A 9,469-nucleotide genomic window follows, 5' to 3' on the forward strand; every position below is an offset into this window, starting at 1 on the left:
CTCCGCCACTGGGAAACACTATCGAAAACCACTTTGCATATGTTAGTTTTCTGTGAAGAGTTACGCCGTGAAAGATAACTATGCACTGAAGAAAAAACATAAAGTGAGTCACGTCATCTCCAAAAGAATCCACCTAAGTGTTAACACGTCATCAATGGCAACATAACACCAACATGAAATACTCTTAGGCATGCATGGAGAGCCTCCTCAATTAAAGATTACTAGTGGTTGGGGCGCGCCCGTGGCGCGCCGCCTGAGAGGTGGTTGTGCGGTGCCAGGTAGGCACACACGCACTTTCTGATTTCTTTTTAGCAATTTGTGTAGCACAGCTGCATTCAAACAATGAGAGCCTCTTGAATGTACATGCAACTGATGATATACTGTATGTATCTGATGACATGATACATTCTATGATCCAACTAACGCCCGATGTGGTCAGCTCGTGCTAGATATGGCACCGGCGGCGGTGGGGGTCTTCTGTTGCGTGGTCTTCTCAGCGAGCGGCTTCCCTGCTTCTTCTCCACTAACACCTTGTGTAGGTTGAACAGGGACAAGATGTGGTTGTGCTTCCTCCTAACAATCTCCATCTTCCAGTTCCAAAACTTCTCCTCCATCGCGATCTTCTCGCCAACGGCCTTGGTCGCCGCCGCCACCACCGCTAGCGCGTTGTTCAGAGACCTTGTCAGCGGCCTCGCTGTCCATCTCCTGCAGGACATGCTCCTTCCACTACATTCAGTCGGCGGTGTGTACAAGTCCTTCCTGTTCTTTATGATGGCCATAGGTTGAACCGGCTGCCGCATATGTAGCCACCCGAGGCTGATCATTGGGTTTTTAAATTAGTTTTAGTTGCAAGAATAATTAATTACGCTGCTGCATAAAAAAAAGTACAGATAAGCTCTGTGCTCACCGCAGATGATGTACTCTGGAGGTTCCTAGCCGTGGTCATACGGATCCTGTGGTTTGAAAAGCGATGTAGACTGATATAAATTAGACGATGAAGTGAAACAGAAGATGCTGAGAAGTATATGTGGCAACATTGTTGTAGAAGTAAGATGTTGGAACATATATGTGGCACCATTGCTGTCTATCTTATTTCAGATGGTGCATGTGAAAAGCAATCAATAGAAAATATATAGCTGCATAACTTGGTTGTGACAAAATTATTCCTTAAGCAGTGATGTTGTGTTCATGCAAATAAAAATGAAAACCAAGGAGACCTGTCCAAGAACAAAAGATAACTCACCTTCAAATCATTTGTGAAGCTTAACCTTAATTAGTTCTTGAACTGAGCCCTTCTTGCAGATGATCTGCGGTAAGCCCCCAAAAGCATGCTTGATAGCATCCATAGTATCACAATATTCCGGTCGCCAGCATTTCCTGGCTATGCTTTGAACTGTTTTCCAAGCAATCAAATATAGAGTTCATAATTTGATGCCTGAATGACTGTTATAGAGCTTACCACACTGTTCTTTGTGGAGACAAAATTCATGTTAAAAAATATATATGATTTCAGGACATGGAAAATTCATGAAGCTCCTGAACTAAATGTTGAAAGATACGAATGTAAACCGGTGGCAATTAATCGTGCCAAGGAAGATGCTATGAATATGCACTTTTAACACCTCAGTGGCAGCAACAACTCAGATAAGGTAATATACTTTCTATTCAGTGCATATCTAATACACTCAAAGTTGAAGTTGAAATAACTAAATCAAATGGAAAATGAGGCATGATATTGTTATATAAAAATATCAAAACAGATTGTTCACATGAAACTCAACGGTGATGAAAGCCTGGAAAGCCAAGTTCATAAAGCCCAAATCCAATGAGTGAAACAAGAGGAACCGCGGATAATGGGGGACAACATTGCGCCAGAGACCACTGAAACCATGGATGATTTGAATCATCATCGCGATTATGAGAGCGCTTTGTGTCCCCCTCATCGTCCGTAGGAATTTTCTTGACAACAACACAAATTTGTTAGCCTCCGTACAGGAACTCGTACATGATGAGAACTTGAGAAGGCAATTAGGATCTGCCTCATTGCCTCAGCATCCGGCCAAGATGATGGAGATGGTTGGCGCAATGAAAGTGTTGGAGCCACCCATCACGACGTGGAGACGAGACCCCAAGAAGGTTTGCAGTAAGGTGTTTATACCGACGACGAACAGGAGCGTCTAGATTACCCGAGCTTTCTCCTCCTGACAGAAATTCAGGGAGTGTCTATCATTTATATGCGCGGCATATTCAGTGCCAGCTTAGTAGTACTTTTTCAGAGATATCAAATTCATGTGTCAAGTGAATATAACCAACATTTCGTAGCGCATAAATAAAGAGTTGAGGACTCACATTTCCACCTCCCATTTGAGGAACAAACATCATTGGTATGATGATGCTGGTGGCCAACATGACTATGAAATGTTGAAATTCTAGTATCACGGCCTTGGTTCCGCCCAAGATTACAAGCACAAGAGGAACATCAACTTATATACTATTTGATTAATATGAGTAGTACATACTATCAATTGCATAAAAACATGTGCAGCTGAAAGGCCTTTTCATTATAAATAAATTCAAGATCAATGAACCTTCCACACTGGTTAAGCAAAAGAATTTGTTTCCAACAAAAAACTTCCTCTACTAAAAATATGAAGACTGATGTGCATCGACAACAACAAAAATAGGTCAGTAATCAGCACACATGATGCAGTGGGAAAGAAAGCCTGGACATGAAACAAAAAGTACAAGCAAATACTGAGGACAGTGAAGGACAAGCACGGAATGTAAGAGGGAAACTTTCAAAGAGAAAATCAAGAGGTCCCTGAGGCGGGGTGAAGCAGAGCACAGTACGCCATGGCGGTGAGCTGGTGATGCAGAAAGACACGCTGGGCAGCTTCTCCTTGAGCGGATGCGGCTGCAGCTCGTCGGCCTTGGGCGGCGGGGCGGCTGCAATCTTCCTCCTCATCCCTTTCTAGCTTCAACCTCCCAAGAAACTATGTACATACCATGTTATACATCAGATATGTTTTCCCCCAAATTTCCTTACATGGTACGTGGAGAAATCTTTTGGAACAACCAAAAGCCGCGAGCAGGGGAATTAAGCAAATAAGACCTACATGTCCCAGGCGCTGCTCCATCATGAGGAGCACAGCTACCTAGGCCGTGTTTCCAGCAACAGTGTCATCAAGTAATAAGCGGACCTCTTCACACTAGTAGAAAAATGGTCAAATGTGAGACACATTAGTCCCAGTTTGTAACAGAACCGGCACTAATGTGTCCATTAGTGCCGGTTCCAACGCTAGCCGGGAGGAGCTCTTTAGTACCGGTTCGTGGCAGACCTTTAGCACCGGTTCGTGCCACGAACCGGTACTAATGAGAGTGGTGGCAGGATGTTGTCAGAGTGGGGCCCTTCCAGCACCTTTAGTACCGGTTCGTGGCACGAACCGGTACTAAAGGTCGTCCTATATAAATTCTTCGTCCACCCGCACTCTGTTCTTCCCCCTTTCCCCTCTCCCTCTCCTCTGTTCTTCCCTTCTTCCTCTCGAGTTCATCACAAAATTTGCCCCAAATTCGTCAAGATTTGCAGGCCCTCATCCATTCAAATGATCACCAAGGTTAGCAACTTTGTCCTTTCATCTCTCATTGCTAGATTAGCTCTTGCATTGGTTTATATAGTGATTAATTGTGGGTTTTAGTAATTTGGGAGGAATTATATGTGGTAGTATTTGATTTATATGCAATTTGAGGTCAAAATAACACTTAGTTTGCATATGTAGGTGTGGTTTACTTAGTGCCTTCTAAATCTCCGTCGTAACCACCGTTGATAGCCCGCACCGTCCCGTCGCCGGCACCACCTTGTGGTGAGCCTCTTGTTCATGAAATTTTATATAAAAAAATTGATGTTAGTGTGATTTGGATATATAGTTACTCGTATAATAATTATCTTACCCGTATGTTGTTTGTTATACATAGTGCCATGGTTTTGATATCCGTCCCCGTCGGCCCTCGTCCTTGTTATGATTCGGATGTGGTATATTCTCTTTTAAAACTATTTGTTGCATTTCGTGTTTATGACAAATTATGCCCATCAAGTTGACATAGATATTTTTATCTAGGAGGTATGTGAAACGACCGACCCTATTGTCGAGAGGTTAAATTTAGTTGAAAGAGAAAAAGAGTACTTGAAAGAAAAATTGAAAAGAATTGAGGGGGAGAAGATGAAATTGGAGTTGCATGTTGCCGATGTCGTTGATGATCACAAGATCAAGATGGAGAAAATGCGCTTGAAGATTAGAAAGATTAGAAAATATGCCATCGATAGTGAGGCTTGGTATCATTATGCTGTTGGATCAATTGTTACCTTAGTTGCGATCTTGGTCGCATTTGTTGTTGCATTTAAATGCTTTAGCTAGAGAGTTATTTGTTTGTTGCATTTAAGTGTTGTATGAACTTTATGTATGAACTTGTATTAATTTGGTCTATTCGGTGTTGTGTAATGAAGATGAGCCGGCAATGGATGTACGATGACCGATGCTCTCCCCAGTTCGTTGAGGGCGTGCATACTTTTCTGCTTGCGGCTGAGGCAAACAAGCGGGCGGATGGTTTTATGCCTTGTCCATGTGCTAGCTGTAAGAATGGTCGCAATTACTCTACGTCAAGAACCATTCACGTCCATCTGTTTGAGTCCGGTTTCATGCCCCACTATAATGTTTGGACCAAGCACGGAGAAAGAGGGGTTATGATGGAAGACAATGAAGAAGAAGAGGATGACGACAGCTATCCTGGCCATGGGTTCCCTGAATACGATGATACAACAATGGGGGAAGAAGCTGAGCCGGTAATGCGGGAAGAAGCTGAGCCGGCAATGCGGGAAGAAGCTGAAGAAGAGGCATCAGATGAGCCCGTTGATGATCTAGGTTGGGCCATTGCCGATGCAAAGAGAAACTGCGCAAGTGATTTAGAGAAGAAGAAGTTATAGCGCATGTTAGAGAATCACAAAAAATTGTTGTACCCGAATTGCGTAGGTGACAAGAAAAAGCTGGGCACCACACTGGAATTGCTACAATGGAAGGCAAAGAATGGTGTATCTGACAAGGGATTTGGAAAGTTGCTGGTAATGATAAAGGATATGCTTCCAAAGGACAACGGATTGCCCGAGAGTACGTACGAAGCAAAGAAGGCTGTCTGCCCTCTAGGGTTAGAGGTGCAGAAGATACATGCATGCCCTACTGATTGCATCCTCTACCGTGGTGAGTACGAGGATTTGAACGCTTGCCCGGTATGTGGTGCATTGCGCTATAAGATCAGCCGCGATGAGCATGGTGATGTCGAGGGCGAGCGCCCCAGGAAGAAGATTCCTGCCAAGGTGATGTGGTATTCTCCTATAATACCACGGTTGAAACGTTTGTTCCAAAACAAAGAGCATGCCAAGGCGATGCGATGGCACAGAGAAGACCGTAAGAAAGACGGAAAGTTGAGAGTACCAGCTGACGGGTCGCAGTGGAGAAAAATCGAAAGAAAGTATGGGAAGGAGTTTGCAGATGACGCAAGGAGCGTATGGTTTGGTCTAAGCGCAGATGACATTAATCCTTTTGGGGAGCAGAGAAGCAACCATAGCACCTGGCCTGTGACTCTATGTTTGTATAACCTTCCTCCTTGGTTGTGCATGAAGCGGAAGTTCATTATGATGCCAGTGCTCATCCAAGGCCCTAAGCAACCCGGCAACGACATTGTTGTGTACCTAAGGCCATTAGTTGAAGAACTCTTACAACTGTGGAATGGAACAGGTGTACGTGCGTGGGATGAGCACATGGGGGAAGAATTTGACCTAAAGGCGTTGCTGTTTGTGACCATCAATGATTGGCCTGCTCTCAGTAACCTTTCAGGACAGACAAACAAGGGATACCGCAGATGCACGCACTGTTTGGATGATACCGACAATATATATTTGAATAGTTGTAAGAAGAATGTGTACCTGGGACATCGTCGATTTTTTCCGAGCAGGCATCCCGTAAGAAAGAAAGACAAGCATTTCAAAGGTGAGGCGGATCACCGGACGAAGCCTCGCCACCGTACTGGTGCTGATGTACATGATATGGTCAAGGATTTGAAGGTGATATTTGGAAAGGGTCCTGGTAGACAACCTATTCCAAAGGACGCTGACGGACGCGCACCCATGTGGAAGAAGAAATCTATATTTTGGGACCTGCCATATTGGAAAGACCTAGAGGTCCGCTCCGCAATCGACGTGATGCACGTGACGAAGAATCTTTGCGTGACCCTGCTTGGCTTCCTGGGTGTGTATGGGAAGACAAAAGATACACCTGAGGCACGGGAGGACCAGCAACGTATGCACGGAGAAGACGACATACATCAGGGTCATGCAACCTACGCTCTTACCAAAGAAGAGAAGGAAATCTTCTTTGAATGCCTGCTCAGTATTAAGGTACCGTCTGGCTTCTCGTCGAATATAAATGGAATAATAAACATGGCAGAGAAAAAGTTCCAGAACCTAAAGTCTCATGACTGCCACGTGATTATGACGCAACTGCTTCCGGTTGCATTGAGGGGGCTTCTACCGGAAAACGTTCGATTAGCCATTGTGAAGCTATGTGCATTTCTCAATGCAATCTCTCAGAAGGTAATCGATCCAGAAATCATACCAAGGGTACAAAATGATTTGGTGCAATGTCTTGTTAGTTTCGAGTTGGTGTTCCCACCATCCTTCTTCAACATCATGACGCACGTCCTAGTTCACCTATGCGAAGAGATTAACGTTTTGGGTCCTGTATTTCTACACAATATGTTCCGCTTTGAGAGGTTCATGGGAGTCTTAAAGAAATATGTTCATAACCGTGCTAGGCCAGAAGGAAGCATCTCCAAGGGCCATCAAAATGAGGAGGTCATTGAGTTTTGTATTGACTTTATTCCTGACCTTAAGCCGATTGGTGTTCCTGAATCGCGACATAAGGGCAGACTGGATGGAAAAGGCACGCTAGGAGGGGAACAAATAATATGTATGGACGGACATTCTCTCACTGAAGCACACTACATAGTTCTACAGACTTCCGCCTTGGTGGCTCCGTATATGGATGAACACAAGAATTTGCTACGCTTCAAACACCCGGAGCGGTCTGATGACTGGATTACACGTGAACAAACCAGGAGTTTCGTCAGCTGGTTGCAGACACGTACCATGCATGACACCTCTATTGAAGATGACCTGTACTTGCTGTCCCAGTTACCATCTTCGAATATAATGACTTTCAAAGGGTACGAGATAAATGGTAATACATTTTACACGATCGCCCAAGATAAGAAGAGCACCAACCAAAACAGTGGTGTCCGCTTTGATGCAGAAACCAAGACGGGAAAGGAAACATATTATGGTTATATACAGGACATATGGGAACTTGACTATCGACGTGGTTTAAAGGTCCCTTTGTTTCGGTGCAAATGGGTCAATATGACACGAGGCGGGGTAACGGAAGACCCGCAGTACGGAATCACAACAGTGGATCTCAACAATCTTGCGTATGCAGACGAACCATTCGTCCTAGCCAATGATGTGGCACAGGTTTTCTATGTGAAGGACATGTCTACCAAGCCAAAAAAAAGAAAAGGTAAGGAAGTGAATGCATCGTACGATGAGCCAAAGCGGCACATAGTTCTTTCTGGGAAGAGAAACATCGTGGAAGTGGATGACAAGACAGACAAGTCAGAAGATTATAAAAAGTTTGATGAAATTGCTCCATTCACAGTGAATATTGACCCGAGCATCCCATTAACTGGTGAAGATTTTCCATGGTTACGGCGCAAAGGGACACACGCGAAGAAAAAGTTTCACACCCAAAGATCTGTGATGTGATCGGCTTCACTAGCTATCATCACTTTCTTCTGTGTTTCGCACCGAGAGGGGAATCTCTGTAATAGTTAGGGTAGTTATGTGTTTTGGCATTTGAAACGCGAAGAAATTTTATGTGCAAACAAATTCACACTAATTTCAAATAATTCAAAATTTAAACTATTCAAATTTGAAAACTACGGGCACTAACAGAAAGTTTGTAATTTTTTGTACCTAAAGAGGCTGTGTCAGCCTCCGGTCAGGCTATGGCCCCACCATCATCATTTAGTGTCGGTTCATACCACGAACCGGTACTAATGAGGTTGTGTCAGGTAAGGCTGGGGCCCCACGAGCACCTTTAGTACCGGTTCATGGATGAACCAGACGTAAGCTATTTTTTAGTCCCACCTCGCGAACTGAGAGGGACTAGGAGCGGTTTATAAGCCCTGAGTGCAGAGATGATGAAGAAGAGGATCAATGCTCACGTTGCTTAGCTTCAAGCCTTCAGGAATACGGTAGACTGCATGGAGCTATGCGCAGTGCAGTTTACACTATTCCGAAAGGCTTGAAGCAAATTAACGAGCATTGCACCTCTTTTTTATTTTTAATAACTTATTACAACTCCAGACTTCTTCTGTTATGGCAAAAACTAATTGCACATCGACATTTCTTTGTTTTAAGTTATAACTCCAGACTTTGACCATCAAGTTTTGCAGAAAAGAAAAAATAGCAGAAAAGAAAGAAAAACTATAGCTGAAAAGAAAAAAAACTATATAAAAAACTACTCAAAAATAAATAGAAGAAAAAAAATATAGCAGAAAAGAAAAAACTACTCAGAAATAAATAGAAGAAAAAATAAAGCAGAAAAGAAAAAAATATTTGCTATTTTTCAATCGTTTACAAAATGACCGTGAAATTGAAAATCACTACAAAATAAACTCTGAAAATGTTGAATTTTGGCAAACTAGATGAGAAACTACTCACAAATAAATAGAAGAAAATAAATATAATAGAAAAGAAAAAACTATACAAAAAACTATGCAAAAATAAATAGAAGAAAATAAAGCAGAAAAGAAAAAAACTATAAAATATTGGGGCGCTGCCCTGTGGGCCTGATAGGCCACATGTGTGTAATTACAGGCCTTAAAGGCCCAACAGACTCACAGGGCAGCGCGCAGAGTTTAGGCCCACAAGCCTGCTATACAGAGGAGTTCGAAGTGGTAGCCGCGGCTGGGTTTATAAACCAGTGTGGCTGCCCTTCGCCCGGCGAGGTGGGACTAAACTTTGGGGTGGCAGCGCGAGGCCTTTAGTACCGGTTGGAGCCACCAACCGGTACTAAAGGGGGGGCCTTTAGTACCGGTTTGTGCCACCGCCCGGTACTAAAGGGGGTCGCTTCTCGCCGCTTGGGCTGACCAAAACTGGTCTTTAGTACCGGTTGGTGGCTCCAACCAGTACTAAAGGTGCCTTCTATATATACAACACTTCGAAAATTTCATTCCCCCTCTGTTTCTTCCTCTGTTTCCATCATCTCCGTCGCCTTCGCCGCCCCCGTCCCCGTCGCCGCCCTCGTCTCCGTCGCCGCCCCCGTCCCCGTCGCCGCCCCCGTCCCCGTCGCCGCCCTCGTCT

General features: G+C 44.0%; 1 pseudogene; it reads right to left on the reverse strand.

Annotated features, from left to right (window-relative positions):
• Positions 1-1,564: 1,564 nt before the first annotated feature.
• On the reverse strand, positions 1,565-2,965 carry LOC119360204 (annotated as a pseudogene).
• Between the last annotated feature and the right edge of the window lie 6,504 nt (positions 2,966-9,469).

The sequence above is a fragment of the Triticum dicoccoides genome, chromosome 2B (assembly GCF_002162155.2).
Source record: "Triticum dicoccoides isolate Atlit2015 ecotype Zavitan chromosome 2B, WEW_v2.0, whole genome shotgun sequence".
Classification (NCBI taxonomy): domain Eukaryota; kingdom Viridiplantae; phylum Streptophyta; class Magnoliopsida; order Poales; family Poaceae; genus Triticum; species Triticum dicoccoides.